The following is a 21,609-nucleotide window of genomic DNA, read 5'->3' as shown; positions in this document are numbered from 1 at the left end:
CCTCCAGAAGAGAGAGAGCCCAGACCAGCAGAGAGGATGCAGAGTACTCTGAGGTCAGGTACCTTCAGCAGGAGTGAGACATGGGAAGAACCTCACCACATTGAACGCAAACCACATCCATATACATTAGAGATAACTTCAAAGGCCTTGTGATGACTGGTAAAATAACTGCTTTTTGGACGCAAATAATAGCTAATAAAATAGGAAATAGCTCTACTTGTAACCTAGAAAAGCAACATGTATTCGAATATTCGATGAGTAGGCTTTCATTGTTTCTCTAATGTCTTAAATATGCTAATTGAATAAAGGTTTCTGATCAGAAATCACTGCTTCCTTAATGAGTTTGTTATTACACCTAAGTGTATTTTCATCATGTTACGTTTAGATATATTCAATTGTTAAAAAAATTACCCTCTAGGTGAACTGTGAAGTCAAAGTAAAGACAGGGAAGTCCCTAAGTAGGTTTGAGTTTACTAACTCACAACATGGGTGACCCTCTGATCCAAACATCATATTTTCAGGTTGTATTTTCTTGTATCCATTCTTGCAAAGTGACACTGATTCAAACTTCATAGACAGACTGTTCCTGTTCCACATATGACCTACTCGGCAGCCAATCAGATGTTGAGCTGAACATACAAATCTGACAGACCAATCAGATGCCACCTAGATCTGACCAATCAGACATAAGATATGTGAGTCTGTGACTTAGTAGAGGATGCACTTAACAAATCACCCCTGCTCCAGAAAAGCTAGGGGTGAAGACAAGATGGTTGAGCTCCTAGTTTGTCTTCTTCTCTGCAACTCCTGTAAGTGACACATTTCCTAAGAAAGTCTACCTTCAATCTGGGTTCAATAGTAAGTGTTTGGTATACTGTCTTTTTCTTAATGGAAATACCTGATTTTGTTTCAGATGTGACCAAATCATCTGAGATTTCTCAGCCTGCTCCATTCCTAGCAGCAAAGTTGGGGGACAACGTGACAGTTGAATGCCATGTAACCAGTAATGTTGATCACATGGTGTGGTACAAGATGACCACTGGCAAGAAACTACAGTGTGTGGCAAAGGCAGAGATCTTTTACAAACATGTACAATATTTAGGTAACTTTAGAAACGGGCGTTTTGGTGTATTGATAGAAAAAGGAAAATGCCACCTAACTATATCTGCTACGAAGCCAGAGGACATTGGAATATACTACTGTGGACTTCTGCACTTAAACTTTGTAGAGTTTGGACCTGGAACTGCCTTGATGGTTAAAGGTAATGATAACACAGTATTTACAACGAGTACGTTTACATGCACACTAATAATTTGTTATTAAGCTGATTATGGCAGAAGGCTGAGTATGGTGTTAGTCATGCAAACACCTTACTCTGCTTATCTTAATCGGCGTACGGTCGTAATCGTAGTAAGCATACGCCGATCAAAACACCTGGTTTTCGGATAAATCCGTAGAATTATTAGGATGTGTCATGACCTTAATTGGCGGTCCGGTGGTGTATTTGATCTGTGCATGTGCTAGCACCAGTCGAGAAAGTCTAGCCCTTCAGCACGAGGAAAGTCAGTTCGGGAACAACTGAATGTATGCGCCTTAAAAGTCTTTTTCACATAGCTACAAACTTTGTCTGTCCTTACTCAGAATGAAATATGCTCTCCAAAATGAACATGCTCCTTCTGGTATACATTTTTATTTTTATTGCCAATTTTCTGCAGCCTGATTTCAGATGTGTCCATGTAAACAGGATTATTAGGAACATCGTTTTTCTTGCAAAGCATATAAACATTTTAATCTAACTACTATATTACTCTGACTATCCACAATAATCACATTATTGTGTGCATTTGACCATACTCAGTATTAGAAGAATCCGTTGTAAGAGGAAAACAAATGCTGGTAAATTCAAAAAAGAAATTTTTGTGGATGTAATATTGAATAATGATTTATTCATTTCAAAGGTGCTCAGTTGAACAGTGATACTGTTGTACAGCAGCCTGCTTCTGAATCAGTCCAGCTAGGAGACTCTGTGACTCTGAACTGTACAATACACACTAAGACCTGTGTAGGAGAACACAGTGTATATTGGTTCAGACATGGCTCAGGAGAATCCCATCCAGGAATCATTTACACCCATGGAGACAGGAGTGATCAGTGTGAGAAGAGACCTGAGGCTGGGTCTCATACACAGAGCTGTGTCTACAACCTCCCCAAGAGGAACCTCAGCCTCTCTGATGCTGGGACTTACTACTGTGCTGTGGCCTCATGTGGGGAGATACTGTTTGGGAACGGGACCAAGATGGATATTGAAGGTAATTCCCATTTAATCTGTAAATAAACACAATGATATATTCATAAGAATTAACCTAAAAAAAGTACATACTTTTGTCACAACAAGATAGAGCTGTACCACCATTAGATTATTGGTGCATTATTTTATTGTTTGATGGTCTTACAACTAAGGGTTAATTAATACAAAATACCAGTACGTTCTCCACAGTTCCAGAGCATGATTCTCCATTTGATCTGAGTCCTACTGTTCTGTTGTTGGTGGTGTCCAACATCGTTCTGGGGATAGTGACCCTTCTACTGGTCTGGGCGCTGTGCAATACTCTGAATAGAGATAGCAGAGGTATTACTTTATATCAAGTCTAATGTTTCATGTCAATAAAATGTACATTCTGCAAACATCAATTCAATTTCCAACTTATAAGCATAGTTGACTAATTACATGAGGCTAAACAGAAAAATGTATTGTCTTCAAATTCATTGCTGGCATTCCTCTATTTCAATCTTTCAAGGGAGGACAGATGTCCCAAAGTCCTTTGGCAATCAGGTAATTTTGTCAATATGTATAAATAGAGTATATTATCAGTTTTTACAAGTGTTTCTTTACAACTGCTATTTAACTTTCCTTACAGCTAGTATTCAGTTTGTGTGCTTTTTATGTTATTAAGCTTTTTTGGAAGTAATAGGTCACTGTACTAGATGTAACCTACTTATCTTTGTTCATCTTTGTTCACTTCTGTCACTGTTCCACTGACTGTCAGGTCGTTGTAGTGGGTGTACAGTCTGAACAGTCATGTCTTTTGTAGAGTGTTTTCTTCCACAGGAGAATAGAAACATTATATAGTAGATCATGCTGTCATCATAATGTATTTCCTCATGGCTCCACCCCCCTCAGAATCAAGACAGTGACGTGTTGAACTATGCAGCTGTCAGTTTCACCCCCAAGAAGAAGTCCTCCTCCTCTAGAAGAGTGAGAGAGAAGACCAGAGAGATGATGCAGTGTACTCTGATGTCAGGCACTTGCAGAAGCAGTGAACGATATCATCACTGTCACAAAGACTCCAAGAACTATTGGTAGCCTAATAAAACTGCTTTTGGTAACTGACATTAGTATGGCATTTTACTCACAACAAATAAACTGTAATTTGAACATTGTCTATATGTTAGATTTATATAATGATCCTGTAATGCCTTAAATAGCCATCACTTTTGACAGCTTGTAAGAAATCATCTAATAGAGAATCCTATTTCTGTTGTATGATTGTCTGTTTTTAACATAATAAACCATTCATTTATACACATTGTACATCTCTTTATACACGCTGTCTACAGAACATCTCTGCAACCACATATACAAATATTTAGGAGAGACCTGGTACTTGCATATCATGAGAATATCTCTGACTACACATACTGCATAGATATACATATATATTATTTACCATAAATGCTCTCTTTGTAAGAAGTGTAGTCTGCTCACCCACTTACCAGGAAAGGTGTGATTTGATATATCTCCCACCAATCAGAGAAAATAGACTTTCTGCTCTCTTACTGTCAGGCAAGAAGCCTACTAGTAAGTACAGTGTGTGCATATCTAGACTGCCTAGTCCATTTCTCTGACATTGTCCTGCACCTTGGCTCAACTTATTGACATGGCTTTACTGTAACTCTTATGCAAATTAGGATGTGAATTAATTAATTTTACATCTACATCAATTAGCCAAACATGAGTCCTTTCTCTATGAATGATTTACACCTTGGGCAAATACAGGTGGACTGGGACCAGAAATGGGCTTTGGCATTTCTGACAATCCAGATTTTTCTTCCTCGAGGATCCCATTATTAGCCAGATAATTATCATTTTGCAAAAAACCCAAGTTAGACAGGCACACTAGGCAATAAATGTACCAGCACATCTGGCATTTGGCCGAAATGCCAGATGGCCAGTCCTCACCTGGGCAAATATTTTCCTCACCAACTATGTCCTCTCTCCTGTGTGTTCCAGATTGTACCATGCATCCCATTATATTACAGCCTGTGAGGACAGAATCGGTGCACATAGGGGGATCTGTGACTCTGTGATCTGTGGCTTCTCCATGGTAGACTCAGTGCTATCCTGGATATGGCTGAAACACACCGGAACATGGTGCATTTCCAGAGAGATTTTGCAAATACATCTTCTTTTGAGCTACATAAGGATAACTAGAGTTTTAATTTGACCCTACGGAATGTTGCCCATACTGATGTTGGATCATATCATTGTAGAATAATCTGGTACAATGAATACTATTTTGGAGATGGTGTGTATCTCATGATTCAAAGTCAATGAAGAAACAGAAAGATTAGTAGAAAACTATGTTTATAATTTGAATTTCAGATTTTCTTCCATCAGAATGTCTAAATGTTGTGTGGTTCTCTTTAGCCAATGAAGGAACTCAAGTAAACGGAACCAAGCTGGACATTGAGGGTAAGACCCTGAAGACCCCGATGCAAACATTTTATACATTTTATAACATTTTATACAATTCTGAAAATTATGTATTGTCCTCACACGGGGTGTGATAGAAAAAATGTATATTTACCTGATTTGTTTGATATTAATAGTTAAGGATTATATACTTAACAAATAGTAGGACATTTATGTTCTGTTTAATTATGTGTTTATGTAAAGAGATGGTTTCCACTCTAGCTTCCTGCAGTTAGTCTGGGCATATGGTCACGTTAATGGGTTTTGCTAGGGATAGCTTGAGCTGACAATGTCTTGGTGATAAAAACCTAAAGCTGGCATTCCATAGACAAGATGTGGTGTGTGTGACCCTAGATAGAGATAGTCTGGAAGAGTTTAGAACGATCTCTCGTTGTCTCATCTTCCTCTCATCGCCCCTACCTGGGCTCAAACCAGGGACCCTCTGCACACATCAACAGCTGCCTCCCACGAAGCATCGTTACCCATCGCTCCAGAAAAGCGACTACTTCAAGGTCTCAGAGCGAGTGACGTCACCGATTGAAACGCTATTAGCGCGCACCCCGCCAACTAGCTAGCCATTTCACACCGGTTACACTGGCATCTGGGAAACTAAGCCGGTTTTGGGGTAAAACAACATCCCGTGTAGATAACCAGGAGATGTACCAAGGTGGCTTATGGGAGGGGTGGAACCAGCCCTGACTCAGCATTTTAGGTCCTATATAAGATCTGTTTTTTTATTATCGGTTACGCTCTGGGCCCAAAAGTCAAGACTGTTGGGTTGACTAGTCTCATTATTGCAATAATTCATTGATATTGAAAAAAGATGATTGTTTGAAGAAACGACAAAGTAAAATGTAAATATGTATTATTCTCAAGAGAATCAACACGGATTTATGAACAACATAACATTATTATCCTGATAGCAACACACACTTTCTTGTGAAGGAGAGCTCTGGATAAATGTGTGCTAACGTTTGACTTTCTTGTACTTTATACAAAATATATTATATATCAATGCCATATATCAATGTCATTAATTAATATTACACCAAACAAGAATATACAAAATGTATGTTTTGTTATTTATTAGGGGTGAGCATGGTGAGGATTTTGGCATTATATTTTTGCCTGACGTTATACTGCTTCACATTCATATAGGTTGCTGGGGTAATTTCGTAATTGTGGATGAAGTACTGTCGTGGAAAGGGTAGAGAAGCCCCACCGACAGCTGTCTATAGGAAATTCTGGGAATTGTCTATGTGGTCTAGCACCACTATGGTCTGGCACCACTGTAGGCTGTGACTACTGTAGGCTGGGAATACTGTAGTCTGGGACTACTGAGTGTGTTTGGGAATAGTATTAAGTGAATGTGGATGTGAGAGCTCCTGACAGACGTGTACTACTTGGTGCATGAAGTTTCTTGGAACCTCTCCAGCTTGGTGATAATAAAGAATGATTCATTTAATGGCCTGGCATCTGAATTGGTCAGCCCAAAACTGGTTCCACTCTTCCTTGTAGCAAAGCAAAATTGTTAAACTCTCCAAAGAACGCTGCAGTGTTGGAGGGAGTATACAGAGATTAGATCAACACTGGAACTTGCCCCATTGTCACTTTGAACCAGTTGAAGTAGTTGCCAAGGCTCCCAGTGATGAATCATTCCGAATGAACTGTGTCTCCAGCGACAAAGGTCTTTCAAACATCAGACCTAGCAAAAGCAAGAAACAAACAAGAAAAATATACATGTTTTGATTAATCAAAGACATCAATCTCTATTTCAATAGTAATCTTTGCATCATTACAGCTGGCTCTACATACTGCAAATAACTGAGAGATGGCCAGACAGTGTCTTGTCATTGTCCTCCTCTGTAGATAGATACCCATTGTGTGTATAACAGTGGAGGCTCTTCAGAGGAGGAAGAGGAGGACCATACTCCTCAGTATAAATACCTGTCGTTCTGTCTGTCAGATGAGAATGGAATGATGGTCCCCAGGCCTGATTGGCTGTTCTGAGACCAGCAGAGAGAAGGAAGAGGACAGCCTACCGTATCATCTGTTCTACTTCTAACAGTGAACTCTGACGTTAATAAAGTCATGAATAATCAGATGATTAACATTCTTATACCTTTCAGATATACACTACCATTCCAAAGTTTGGGGTCACTTAGAAATGTCCTTGTTTTCTAAAGAAAAACACAATTTTCTGTTCATTAAAATAACACCAAATTGATCGGTTTTACACTGTATGTAAAATAATATGTACATTAATGAACTATATTTTCATGTTAAATGAAATAGAACAATAGAACAGTAATAATTACTAATATTACTACTTTTCTCCAAAGTTCATCATGAACAACATTCCTATGTGTGATCGGTCACTTCAACCACAGTATATTGGGCATCAGCGATTGACTCAAATGTGTGAAAAGAGTTCTCTATAGATCACAGGAGGTTGGTGGCACCATAATTGGGGAGGACGGGCTCGTGATAATATCTGAAGCGGAATATGTGGAATGGTATAAAATACACCAAACACATGGTTTGACGCCATTCCATTCGCTCCATTCCAGCCATTATTATAATTTGTCCTCCCCACAGCAGCCTCCACTGCCTCCACTGCTATAGATGTCAGGTAATGCCCATTTACTGCAGTTTGTCTTTCTAATGTAACTGACATTAGAAAGATGACAAGTGCATCAACCACAGTGTGAGGTAACAGGAACTACAAGGCTGGAGCCAGTGATGACCTGAAAATATTGGTTAGTACAGTGTTTCCCAAACTAAGGGACACCTGTTTTGGGTTGCCTGATTTGAAAATGGGGTTGCGAGAAAAACTCTGACATAAAAAAAACAATTTGCGCTTGGTACATACTACCGGGGTTACACTAGTAAACCGAAAGATGTGTTTGTAATAAACAGAGAAAACAGGTTTCTGTTTTCTTCCTACAAATGTGGTTTGAATGGCTTAATAAGCTACAAAATATTATGACCCAATGCCCAGACGGCAGAACATAGTGACCAAGACCAGGCACTAAATCAGACTGGGGGTGTTTCTTACTGGGTAGCTATAGCACGGTCGTGCCGCCGGCAGTAGCTAACGTGGCCATTTCTTACCATCACGGGAAAAAAATTCAAGTAGGATATAAATAACTAATATTGATAAGCATCTAGATGTCACCTTGATACATACAAATCGTCTACTACTCAACATCAATAACACCAGGACACAGTGCCCTTTGCACCCCCTTGCCAAGCACTATTGTCCGGCAATGGCGTGGGAAGGAGCAACCTTGTAGCCAATATCAGGGTGACAGTCACAGTAAGCAAACACATGAAGCAACAGTGCTTTTAATAAAAATAAAGTTTAATTAAAAGAAAAAAAAAAAATGTGACCTTCCTTTTCGTGGTATCCAATTGCTAGGAATTACTATCGTGTCTCATCGCTACAACTCCCGTACGGGCTCGGGAGAGACGAAGGTCGAAAGCCATGCGTCCTCCGAAGCACAACCCAACCAAGCCGCACTGCTTCTTAACACAGCGCGCCTCCAACCCGGAAGCCAGCCGCACCAATGTGTCGGAGGAAACACCGTGCACCTGGCCCCCTTGGTTAGCGCGCACTGCGCCCGGCCCGCCACAGGAGTCGCCACAGGAGTCGCTGGTGCACGATGAGACAAGGATATCCCTACCGGCCAAACCCTCCCTAACCCAGACGACGCTAGGCCAATTGTGCGTCGCCCCACGGACCCTCCCGGTCGCGACAGAGCCTGGGCGCGAACCCAGAGTCTCTGGTGGCACAGCTAGCGCTGCGATGCAGTGCGCTAGACCACTGCGCCACCTGGGAGGCCCTAATAGTCAGTTTTATGAATGAAAATACGCTATTATTTGTTTAAAACTAAACTAGCTTTAGACACACCAACTCCTTTCCACATGCCATCTTTTTTCCTTTCGACACACCCACTCGCCCATACTCCAGTCGTCATACTGGACTGCAGCTTCCCCCTCTCACAAAAACAGCTGTCTCTGAAAAGACCTGTCTACCTTTGTAGCTGTAGCTTCAGTCAGGCTAGGGTTACGGTTAGGACTGGGGTTAGGGGTTAGGGTTAGGGCTGGGGTTAAGGGTTAGGACTGGGGTTAGGGGTTAGGGTTAGGGCTGGGGTTAAGGGTTAAGGGTTAGGGCTGGGGTTAAGGGTTAGTGTTAAGGCTCGTGGATAGTTAGTTTGAACATAATTAATCCATCTGTAGGGGACCATACAAATAAAGCCTTACGAGCACTAACCCTGATAGGGTGAAGTCTTGTTGTCACCTATGAACCCAACCAAACCCAAGCACCTATCTCTATTTTGATTCAACATAAATGTGCTACACTTCTGTTTTTACACTCCACATAAAATGTCTGTGTCAATTCTGCTTTCTGTAAATAGACATTGTGGTCCAATACCAACTACCATGCCCCAACCAATGAAATCACCTTTGATCTCACTGTGATCTCAGCGTGAATAAAGAGGTGTTCTCTGATTCACAACCAGACAGAGCAGAATAGATTTACACACAGAATGGCGAGAACCTTCCTACCAGCTCTACTGCTCTATGGATTGAGTAAGTAAGCTACTGCTGAATCTAACATGGAGACAGAGTAAGATTTCCTGCATCCATCAAGTATAACCAGAATGTTCAGTGCAGCACTTCTTCCTCATTTCTAACATGTAAATGTGATATCAATGATTATAATCATTAATGTAGGACTTTGTGTTTTCAACTATTTATATGGCTAATCAGGAGTTATCATAAAACAAAGGCAAACCATTGCTGGACATATTTTTTATCATTATAATTATGTATTCTCACAAATCTCGATGTTGAGGAAATACCAGAGTCATCTAAAGAAAGTGAGTTTCTCTATCTTTCTCATGTAAAGTGCCTTCAGAAAGTATTCATACCCCTTGACTTATTCAGCACTTGTGTTACAGCCTGAATTCAAAATTAATACAATTCTCACCCATCGACACACAATGCCCCATAAAGACAAAGTGAAAAGATGTTTTTAAATAAGTTCATACCATTTCATATGATATGTTACGAATTACAATCCGTATTGTATGTTACGAATTTGCAAAATGTAAAATATGTCACAAATTTGCTAAACTTATGATATGTTACGAATTCTAGATAGGTGGCTAACATTAGCTAGCTCACTAACATTAGTACTAATCAGCGGGAATAAGGGACAGGTGTGCGTAATGAAAGTTCAGGAGGGATCCGTGACAGTACCCCCCCCTGATGTCAGACACGACGACACCGGTCTCGAAGACGATCACAGGAACGCAGTGCGGGTCGATCAGGACCGAATGCAGCTGCCGAAGTTGAGTTGTCGTCGGACAGGCCAGTTGCCGCTGCCGAATTTGCGGTGGCGTCGGATGGACCAGTAGCAGTGGCGTCGGACGGACCGGTTGTGCCGGCATCGGACGGGCCAGTTGTGGCTGCTGAAGTTGCATCGTCGGACGGACCCACTCACACGCACCAACGGACATTGTAACAATAATGGACAGCCCAATGGAAACCAAAGGGCACACTTATAGGAGTACTAATCAGTGGGAATAGGGGACAGGTGTGCGTAATGAAAGTTCCGGAGGGATCCATGACATGGATGACCAGAAGCGTTTTCTACAAGGTGTATATCGCAGATTATTGGGAGCAAATTGAGAGCAAACCACACATACCCATTTTCAAAGTATTTCTCTCTGACCCAATGTCTCTATGGTATAGCACAATGTAACATTTATTTTTGAATAACTATTTGTGTACTGACCCAAATTACTCTTTCCGTATTCAGATAGCGGGGTTCAGTTTTGTGTTTAATTGAGATTTGTTTGATACCTCTAACCTTATTATATGTTTTCTACAGGATCCGGATCAGGACCCAGACTCTCTGAACTACTCAGCACTGAGTTTCCGTCAGAAGAGGTCCAGAAATAAGAAGAGAGCTGAAGGTCAAATGATGGAGATGGAGTCGAATGTTGTTTATGCTGCCAGAAGATAGTGTCAAATGTTTTAATGTTGATATCAGTGTACTGTAGCACTGATAAAGAACTGATGTAATATAGTTAATAGTTGTAGTAGTCAAGAATCCCCTTGTGACCTCAGGGGATGGGGCCTGAGGTAGAGGAGGAGGGGCCAGTGAGGAACGCATCACATCCTGTGGTGTGAGTGACAGGAAAGAGCAGCTCAGTGTTGAGTGAGACCTGCTGAGGTGAACATCACTGGGCCTATCATAGTCTGACAGATTTTGTATTACTTTTTTAACTACTATTTAGAATCGATTCCCAATATTTGACCACTTTTTTAAATTAAAGATGACATGGCCCTGGGCATATATTTCTAAAGATTTAGGATGCAAACTGCAAAGAAACTGGTGCCCTTTTGACCAAACTCAAAATACTTGTAATGTCTGTATTGTATCTTGAATGGGAAATAATCAATAAAATACACATTCTTTTTATATATTTGTGTGTATGATAATGGTGGCACTGATAGAACTTATTTTCCACTGAGGTAAAATCCTTTCATTCTCTCTCTCTGCTGAAGACCAGCAACCTGCACTACAGGAAGACTGGCCTAGTGTTCTCTCTCTCTCTCTCTCTCTTCTCTGTCTCTCTCTCTCTCTCTCTCTCTCTCTCTCTCTCTCTCTCTCTCTCTCTCTCATTGTCACTCTCTCTCTCGCGCTCTCTCTCTCCGCATCTAACCACACACTCTCTTCTCAGCAATCAGAAACCACTTCTCTTTCCATCCATACCGCCAGACTAAAAATACCTGACCAAAACCAAAACCAAACTACTCCAGGCTCTAGACTAGAGAGTTGTGCACAATGTTTGAGGTGTACAATGACAAACACTATGATACTTCAAAACATTATCTGCTGTTGTTTTCATAATAGTCTGGTTGAATTTGTTTGAATGTATGATGTGGACACCTGGGGTTTGGGACACCTGTACACCGCCACCTGCTGTTTAGTAGAATAACCACACATTTAGTGTTAAAAAAGCACACACACTTTTGTGCAATTGTAGGCTTACTTCAATCATAATGCATCCATGATGTGTTCACATGCATAGGGAATGCATCTTTAAACAATGCTATGTTTGGTATGGTTACATAAAACAGAAGGTTACTTAAGGCAAAAACAAAAGTAGGGTGGTTGGTCGGAGTGGATGTTTAGGGGTAAAACGCAAACGTCTAGCAGTCCAAAGCTTGCGTGTTTGAATGTCATCATGGAAAACTTTAGCAATGGTGAAAAGTACTCAAGTAAAAATACTTTTAAGTACTACTTAAGTAGTTTTTTGGGGTATCTGTATTGTACTTTACTATATACATTTTTGACAACTTTTACTTTTACTCCAATACATTCCTAAAGAAAGTAATGTACTTTTTACTCCTTACATTTTCCCTGACACCCAAAAGTACTCGTTACATTTTGAATGCTTAGCAGGACAGGAAAATAGTCTAATTCACGCACTTATCAAAAGAACATCCCTGGTCATCCCTACTGCCTCTGATCGGGCAGACTCACTAAACACAAATGCTTTGCTTGGGAATTTTGTCTGAGTGTTGAACTGTGCCCCTGGCTATTAGTAAAATTTTAAAAATAAGAAAATCGTGTTGTCTGGTTTGCTTAATATAAGACATTACTTCTACTTTTGAAACTTAAGTAGAGTGGCTTGCGAAAGTATTCACCCCACTTGGCATGTTTCCTATTTTGTTGCCTTACAACCTGGAATTAAAATGGATTTTGTGGGGGATTTGATTTAAACAAACAAACAAGAAATAAGACGAAAAAACAGAAAACTTGAGCGTACAGTACATAACTATTCTCCCCCCCAAAGTCAATACTTTGTAGAGCCACCTTTTGCAGCAATTACAGCTGCAAGTCTCTTGGGGTATATCTCTATAAGCTTGACACATCTAGCCACTGGGATTTTTGCCCATTCTTCAAGGCAAAACTGCTCCAGCTCCTTCAAGTTGGATGGGTTCCGCTGGTGTACAGCAATCTTTAAGTCATACCACAGATTCTCAATTGGATTGAGGTCTGGGCTTTGCCTAGGCCATTCCAATACATTTAAATGTTTCCCCTTAAACCACTCAAGTGTTGTTTTAGCAGTATGCTTAGGGTCATTTTCCTGCCGGAAGGTGAATCTCAATCCCAGTCTCAAATCTGTGGAAGACTGAAACAGCTTTCCCTCAAGAATTTCCCTGTATTTAGTACCATCCATCATTCCTTCAATTCTGACCAGTTTCCCAGTCCCTGATGATGAAAAACATACCCACAGCATGATGCTGCCACCACCATGCTTCACTGTGGGGATAGTGTTATCGGGGTGATGAGAGGTGTTGGGTTTGTGCCAGACATTGTGTTTTCCTTGATGGCCAAAAAGCAAACATTTTGTTTCATCTGACCAGAGTATCTTCTTTCATATGTTTGTTGGAGTCTCCCACCTGCCTTTTGGTGAACACCAAACGTGTTTGCTTACTTTTTTCTGGCCACTCTTCCGTAAAGCCCAGCTCTGTGGAGTGTACGACTTCAAGTGGTCCTATGGAAAGATACTCCAATCTCCGCTGTGGAGCTTTGCAGCTTCACCAGTGTTATCTTTGGACTCTTTGTTGCCTCTCTGATTAATGCCCTCCTTGCCTGGTCCGTGAGTTTTGGTGTGCGGCCCTCTCTTGGCAGGTTTGTTGGGGCGCCAAATTCTTTAATTTTTTTTAATAATGGATTTAATGGTGCTCCGTGGGATGTTCAAAGCTTCTGATATTTTTTTATAACCCAACCATGATCTGTACTTCTCCACAACTTTGTCCCTGACCTGTTTGGAGAGCTCCTTAGTCTTCATGGTGTCGCTTGCATGGTGGTTCCCCTTGTTTAGTGGTGTTGCAGACTCTGGGGCCTTTCAGAACAGGTGAATATATACTGAGATCATATGACAGATCATGTGACACTTAGATTGCACACAGGTGGTCTTTATTTAACAAATTATGTGACTTCTGAAGGTAATTGGTTGCACCAGATCTTATTTAGGGGCTTCATATTAAAGGGCGTGTATACATATGCACGCACCACTTTTCATATTTTTTATTTTTTTGAATTCTTTGAAACAAGTAATTTTTTCCATTTCAATTCACCAATATGGACTATTTTGTGTATGTACATTACAAGAAATCCCCCCAAAATAATTTTAAATTACAGGTTGTAATGCAACAAAATAGGAAAAAAAGCCAAAGGGGATGAATACTTTTGCAAGGCAAAGTACAGTGCATTCGGAAAGTATTCAGACCCCTTGACTTTTTCCACATTTTGTTATATTACAGCCATATTCTAAAATGGATTAAATCATTTCCCCCCTCATTAATATACACATAATACCCGATAATGACAAAGCAAAAACTGGTATTTGGAATTTGAAGCAAATGCATATACAGTTGAAGTCGGAAGTTTACATACACCTTATCTAAATACATTGAAACTCAGTTTTCACAATTCCTGACATTTAATCCTAGTAAAAATTCCCTGTCTTCGGTCAGTTAGGATCACCACTTTATTTTAAGAATGTGAAATGTCAGAATAATATTAGAGAGAATGATTTATCTCAGCTTTTATTTCTTTCATCACATTCCCAGTGGGTCAGAAGTTTAACTTCTCTAGGGTAGGTGAGACACTAACGTCCCACCAGGCCAACATCCGGTGAAACTGCAGAGAGCTAACATTTTAAATACACCATTCGTTGTATTAAACATTCTTGTAAATACATGTATCTTACATCATTTAAAAGATGAACGTCTTATTAATCCAGCCGCTGTGTCAGATTTCAAAAAGGTTTACTGCAAAAGCAAACATGCGATTTTCTGAGGACGGCGCCCCATTACTAGCATTTTCCAACCAAGCATTAGCGTAACGAAAGTCAGAAATAACAATAAAATAAATTGCTTACCATTGAAGATCTTCCTCTGGTGGCAATGCCAAGTGTCCTAACTACACAGTGAATGTTCGTTTTGTTTGATAAAATCAATTTTTATAGCCGAACACGAAACATTTGTAAACCGGTTGCGTCGTGATTTCCGTCTCATTCAACTTTGGATGAAGCGTTCGTGGTAATTACACACACTAAACAAACGTTTATCCAGTCATGGTTGATTTCATTGCAATCCTCTGGTTGTTACAGAATCATAAAACACGGAACGAGATGTTAAAACTGTCCATTGTGCCAATAGACGGTATGCACTCAGATGAGATTTGCCGTGATGTTGACAGAGTGGCATTGGAGGTTTATTTCTTAGACTGGGTTAAGATGTCAATTTTGGGACACATCCTCAGTAGTGTGCCTTCGAATCAGTGGGTGTTTCGGCCTTTAATCACTAAACACCCTCATCAAAGGTGGCCAGCTAAAGGGTGATCAAGCCTTAGCTTGTGTCCCATGCCCAATTAAGATTTCCCACGGGACTATGCAAGGCAGGGGCGTCCTCTTCCCTGAGCCAGCCCTACAGCTGACCGCATACCTCATATGCCCTCCTCAAGTTGGAGGGATCTGAATTGGGTTCTCAGGTGGGGGTGGGGGGTCATGAAGTTATAGCCCAGCAAGGGTCCTTCCGTTTGATCCAGATCCACTGGCTGCCTCTTTCAGCTGCTTGAGAAATTGCTCTGACGGTCTGCCGCAGAGCCTGTCCATGGATTCCAAGTTCTTTCAGCAACCTGATGGTGGAAGAAGCCACGAATCCTCTGCATCCCACTTCAACTGGCCAGACTTTTGCATTCCAGCCACGCTGAGTTGCGTCTGCTGCCAACTCTGTGTAACGCAGTTTTTTACGCTCGTAGGCCTCTTCAACAGAGTTTTCCCACGGGACTGTGAGCTCTATGATGTACACAGCCTTTCGTGAAGGGGACCAGAGTACCATGTCTGGCCTAAGGTTGGTAGAAGCAATCTCAGGTGTAAAAATGAGTTGCTGGCCAATATCGACAAGCATCTTCCAGTCCCGGGCCATGCCTAGGTGTCCAGTTTCTGGCTTTGTAGGAGGATGCTTGGGCCTTTTCTGTCCCTCCCGGATGAATGTTGTTGTTTCGACGGGATTGCTTGTTTTTGGAGGTAATGAATTGGTTGCACTCCTCTTGGTCTCAAGTGCTGCAGCCAGGCTCTTGAGGACCTGATTGTGCCTCCAGGTGTAGCGGCCTTGTGAGAGGCTGGTCTTGCAACCTGTCATTATATGCCTGAGAGTCGCTGGAGCTGGGCAGAGGGGGCAGGTCGGGTACTCGCCATACCATTGATGTAGGTTTTTTGGTGATGGAAGCACATCATAAACAGCTCTTATGATGAAGCTGATGTTGCTTGCCTCCATTTGCCAAAGCTCACTCCAGTTGATCTTTCTCCTCTCCAGGCCTTCCCACCGCGTCCATTGCCCTTGTTTAGCAAGAGAGACAGCCTTTGCACTTCTTGCAGTCTCCTCCTGTCTGCGCACCTCCTCGACCACCAGCTTCCTGCGTTCAGATGTTGTTGCCTTATGGAACGTTGGTTTGCTTGCTGCCAGGCCAAAGCCTCCTCTTCCATGCTGGATATTCCCCACAATGTCTTGGTGTCTCAGGGCTGATGTTGCTTGCTGCACAGCCTTGGATGATGTCCATTTCCGTCCAGTTTGTAGGGGAGGTGCAGCCTTGCTAATGGTCTGGTCTTTGGAGTCCTTCAATGTCATCTGAAGTCTTACTTTAGAGCACTTGTACTCCTCCGTTAGACTTGTAAGAGGTAGTTCAAGGACCCCTTTGCCATAGAGGCCGATGTTACTCAGGCATCGTGGGACACCCAGCCATTTCTTTACGTATGAGGTAATGGTTCGCTCCATCTTCTCCACTGTTGTTATTGGGACCTCATAGACGGTGAGTGGCCACATTACCCGGGGGAGAAGTCCAAACTGTAGGCACCAAAGCTTGAGCTTCCCAGGCAGTAGGGTCTTGTTGATGTTCTCAAGACCGTCGGCAATGTCCTGTCTTAATTGCTGCACTTGATCTTTATCCCGGAGGCTTTCGTTGTACCATCTACCCAGGCTCTTGACGGGTTGCTCAGACACCGTTGGTATCGGGTCATCTCCAATGCAGAACCTCACATCTTTAAGCCGTCCCTTGACTACGGAGATGCTTCGAGATTTGCTTGGCTTGATTTTCATTCGGGCCCACTTGATGTTATCCTGCAGTTTTGCAAGTAGCCGCCTGGTGCATGCTGCAGTGGTGGTCAGTGTAGTCATGTCATCCATGTATGCTCGGATAGGTGGGAGACGGAGCCCTTCCTTAGTTTTCTCACCGCCGACCACCCATCTCGATGCCCTGATGATGACTTCCATGGCCATAGTGAAGGCCAGAGGTGAAATTGTACAGCCTGCCATTATGCCCACTTCCAAGCGCTGCCATGTTGTTGTGAAGTCAGGTGTTGTGAAACACAATTGCAGGTCTTGGAAATAGGCCTTTACCAGTGTAGTGATGGGTTCTGGTATGTGGAAAAAGTTGAATGATTCCCAGAGGAGTTCATGGGGAACTGAGCCAAAGGCATTGGCCAGGTCGAGGAAGATGACATAGAGGTCTCTCTTGTCCTTCTTAGCTGTTTGGATCTGGTGCCAAATCATACTAGTATGTTCCAGGCAACCAGGGAAACCAGGAATGCCTGCTTTCTGTACAGATGTATCAATGTACTTGTTCCTTTCCAGGTAAGAGGACAGCCTCTGTGCTATTATACTGAAAAAGATCTTTCCTTCGACGTTGAGAAGGGAGATTGGTCGGAATTGACTGATGTCTGTCGCATCCTTCTATTTCGGGATTAGCACACCACCAGCCCTTCGCCATGCCTTTGATATTATTTCCTTCTGCCACACTATCCTCATGAGCCTCCAAAGAAAGCGTAGAACATCCGGGGCGTTCTTGTAGAGCTTATATGGTACTCCATTAGGCCCAGGAGCCGAGGCCGCTCTTGCTCGTCGGACAACGTTCTCTACTTCCTTCCATTTTGGAGGGTCAGTTTCCAGATTGAATTCTGGTGGTTGAATAGGTGGGATGTCATGTGGGATGATTATCTGCTCATGCCTTTTCGTGTCCTGGTGGACCTTTTCCAGATATTCTTCCAGTTCTGGCTTTGGAGTTTTTAGGATTCCGCACTTTTCCTTTGCGAAGAGTTCTTTGACAAACTTAAAGTTTTTTTTATAGAACCGTGTTCTTGAGTGTTCCTTCTTCCTACGAAGTTTCCTTAAGTTTTCCGCTCTTCTCAAGGTTGCCAGCCGACATTTGATGTCTGCTTGGAGTAGCATGAGACCTTCTCTCTCTGCATCAGAGGCCTTCTTCCACTGCTTTCTCAGCTGCCTTCTCTCTCTGACAAGTATCTCGATCTCTTGCTGCCTCCTAGATTTGGCTGGCGCGGGTGGTGTCTTGCCACTTCTCCTTTCTTTTACTCCAAAGCGCTCTTCTCCGTAGTGGTAGATAATGTCTCCCATCCTTTCAAGCTTTTTCTCTGCTGTTCCTACCTGTTGTTCCAAGATTTTTGTCAGGTCGTTGTTGATTGTTTCCCACTCTCTCTTTTCAACAGCTTTGGGCCACTTCACACTCGGTCTGTGCCCTTTGACCTTTTCCTCTTTTAGAGGTCTCTGTGGTTGGGTGAGTTCATCCACCGGCATTTCTGTGCTTGTGTTATCCTCCTCCGTAACAGGGGTGCTGATGCTCTGCGAACTTTGGTTTGCGTCCCGTCGCTGTGCTTCATTCGACTGATTTGACTGGCTGCTTCGTAAGAAGTACTGGTCAATGCGAGGTCCCTGTCTCTGCTCTCCCAAGCACCTTTTCCTCCCTTGATGGATCCTTAACCCCCTTGCCGATGTTACTCTCTCCCAACCACAGCTGCACACCTGAAGTGTGTGTCCTGCTGCTGTTATGGTTGTCTCGTGCTGTGTTCCTACTCGTAGTCGTTTCCATTCCTGGGTCCGTAGCCGTGTGATCAGTCGTTGAGCCATCTTGCGCCCCAGCTCTCGCAGGCTCTAGGGGTATGTTCCTTTGTTGACTTTCAGTAGCACTTAGCGGGTGTCTCCAACATACTGAAGCAGCGTCGGAGACTGCCAACATGGGTAGCTAGCCCATTACAGCCCCATTGGGGTCTATTCCCTCCGGTCAGCTGTCTCTCCAAGCTGTCACACAGACTTTCCTATGTTGTCAGCTGTCCTTTCACAGCAGTCACTGGACTAGTCCAGATAATCAGAATCATAAAACACGGGACGAGATGTTAAAACTGTCCATTGTGCCAATAGATGGTATGCACTCAGATGAGATTTGCCGTGATGTTGACAGTGTGGCATTGGAGGTTTATTTCTTAGACTGGGTTAAGATGTCAATTTTGGGACACATCCTCAGTAGTGTGCCTTCGAATCAGTGGGTGTTTCGGCCTTTAATCACTAAACACCCTCATCAAAGGTGGCCAGCTAAAGGGTGATCAAGCCTTAGCTTGTGTCCCATGCCCAATTAAGATTTCCCACGGGACTATGCACTAACACAACCATACATGATGGTTATTTTCCCGGGACGTATTGACCGAAACAAACCGATTTGAAGACACCAATCAATGACCTCATTGCGCACCAATGGTAGGACCGGTCTATCGTTGATTGACTGTATTTTGGCCCAATGACCACTGATCATCTTGAAATCTAGCTTGGAAGATAGCCAATGAGCTGAGGTAAATGGCAATATGTAATGGTTATACGTTCGAAGACCAGCCTTTGTCGTACACTCTGGCGTAAAAGAGGTTAAAACCTTTTCTCAATAGGGGGGGCGCTGTTTTCACTTTGTAAAAAATCGTTCCCAAATTAAACTGCCTCGTACTCAATTCTTGCTCGTACAATATGCATATTATTATTACTATTGGATAGAAAACACTCTCTAGTTTCTAAAACCGTTTGAATTATATCTGTGAGTAAAACAGAACTCATTTTGCAGCAAACTTCCTGTCAGGAAGTGAGAAATCTGAAATCGGGGGCTCTGTTCCAGGGTCATCCTATTCATTTGCATGGAATCTATGGGTCTACATGCACTGCATACGCCTTCCACTAGATGTCAGTAGGCAGTGAGAGGTGGAATGGGGTGTATAGCTCTATGTGAGGCCGAACAAGACCTCTTGGAACGGTGGGTCTAGTCTTTTCACCGTTCAGCTTGGCGCGAGAGGGACCTCAGGATTGCGTTCTGAAAAGCTTTCATTATAGACGTTAGATATATCCGGCTCTGATTTTATTTGATATATGTGTTAAAAACATCATAAACTAGTTATTTTAAACCGACTTATATCAGTGTATATCAGTTTGTTGCGATTTTCGGTATTTTCTTTGTTATGCGTTATGGTGAGTTGGACACTTCTGTGCCGCATGGCCAGCTTTGTTAGCTAATTCGACAGATGAAGACGACATTCTACAACCGAACAACGATTATTCTGGACAAAGGAAAACTTGTACAAGATTCTGATGGAAGCTCATCAAATAGTAGGAACCATTTATGATGTTATTTCGTATTTCTGTCGAAAATGTTTAGACGTATATTCCGCCCTGATTTTGGGCGCTGTCTCGCTATAACGTAAGCTGTATGTCGTACTAAAGTTATTTAAAAAAATCTAACACAGCAGTTGCATTAAGAACTAGTGTATCTTTAATTTGCTGTCCAACATGTATTTTTTAGTAAAGTTTATGATTAGTTATTTGATTAGATTAGGTGCCTCTCCAAGATTTCTCCGGACAATATTTCTGCATTTTCACTACGTATTCACATTGTAAAACCACGATTTGTGCCGCTAAATATGCACATTTTCGAAGAAACCATATATGTATTGTGTAATATGATGTTATAGGACTGTCATCTGATGAAGTTTGAGAAGGTTAGTGAAAAAATGTATATCTTTTGCTGGTTTATTCGCTATCGCTAACGTTGCCTTGAATGAATGCGGTTGTGTGGTAGGCTATTGTAGTAAGCTAATATAATGCTATATTGTGTTTTCGCTGTAAAACACTTAAAGAATCTGAAATATTGGCTGGGTTCACAAGATGTTTGTCTTTCATTTGCTGTACACCATGTATTTTTCATAAATGTTTTATGATGAGTATTGAGGTATTTCACGTTGGTCTCTGTAGTTATTCTAGCTGCTTTGGTGAGATTTGTGATGGTGGTGTCACGTTCCTGACCTGTTTTCTGTTAGTTTTTGTATGTGTTAGCTGGTCAGGACGTGAGTTTGGGTGGGCAGTCTATGTTTTCTGTTTCTATGTTGGTTAATGGGTACCTAATATGGTTCTCAATTAGAGGCAGGTGGTTTTCATCTCCTCTGATTGAGAATCATATTAAGGTAGGTAGTTTCACAGTGTTTGTTGGTGGGTGGTTGTCTCCTGTGTCTATGTTGCACCATACGGGACTGTTTCGTTCGTTCGTCGTTTTGTGTAGTCATTTTCCTGTTCGTTCGTTCTGCGTTACATGTAAGTCCTTACGTTCAGGTTTGTCTACACCGTTTGTTGTTTTGTTTAGTTTTAAGTGAAGTTCGTGTTTTCGTGTTTTCTTTAATAAATAATATGTCAAATCACAAGTCTGCATTTTGGTTCGATCCCTGCTCCTCCTCTTCGTACAGAACCACCCACCAATCCAGAACCAAGCAGCGCAAGTTTGAGCAGCGGCCAAGAAATCAGGACTCATGGACTTGGGAGGAAGTATTGGAGGGAAAAGGACACTGGGCGCATATTGGGGAGTATCGCCGCGCTCGTGAGGAGATGGAGGCAGCGAGAGCCCAGGAGCGTTGGTATGAGGAGGCAGCAAGGAGATGTGGCTGGAAGCC

General features: G+C 42.2%; 1 pseudogene; it reads left to right on the top strand.

The window, feature by feature from the left end:
* Positions 1 to 740: 740 nt before the first annotated feature.
* Positions 741 to 3,586, top strand: LOC139533433 (uncharacterized; annotated as a pseudogene).
* Positions 3,587 to 21,609: the final 18,023 nt, after the last annotated feature.

The sequence above is a fragment of the Salvelinus alpinus genome, chromosome 11, assembly GCF_045679555.1.
Source record: "Salvelinus alpinus chromosome 11, SLU_Salpinus.1, whole genome shotgun sequence".
Taxonomy (NCBI): domain Eukaryota; kingdom Metazoa; phylum Chordata; class Actinopteri; order Salmoniformes; family Salmonidae; genus Salvelinus; species Salvelinus alpinus.
Note: the sequence above shows the minus strand (reverse complement) of the source record. Positions and strands in the feature narration are given on the sequence as shown.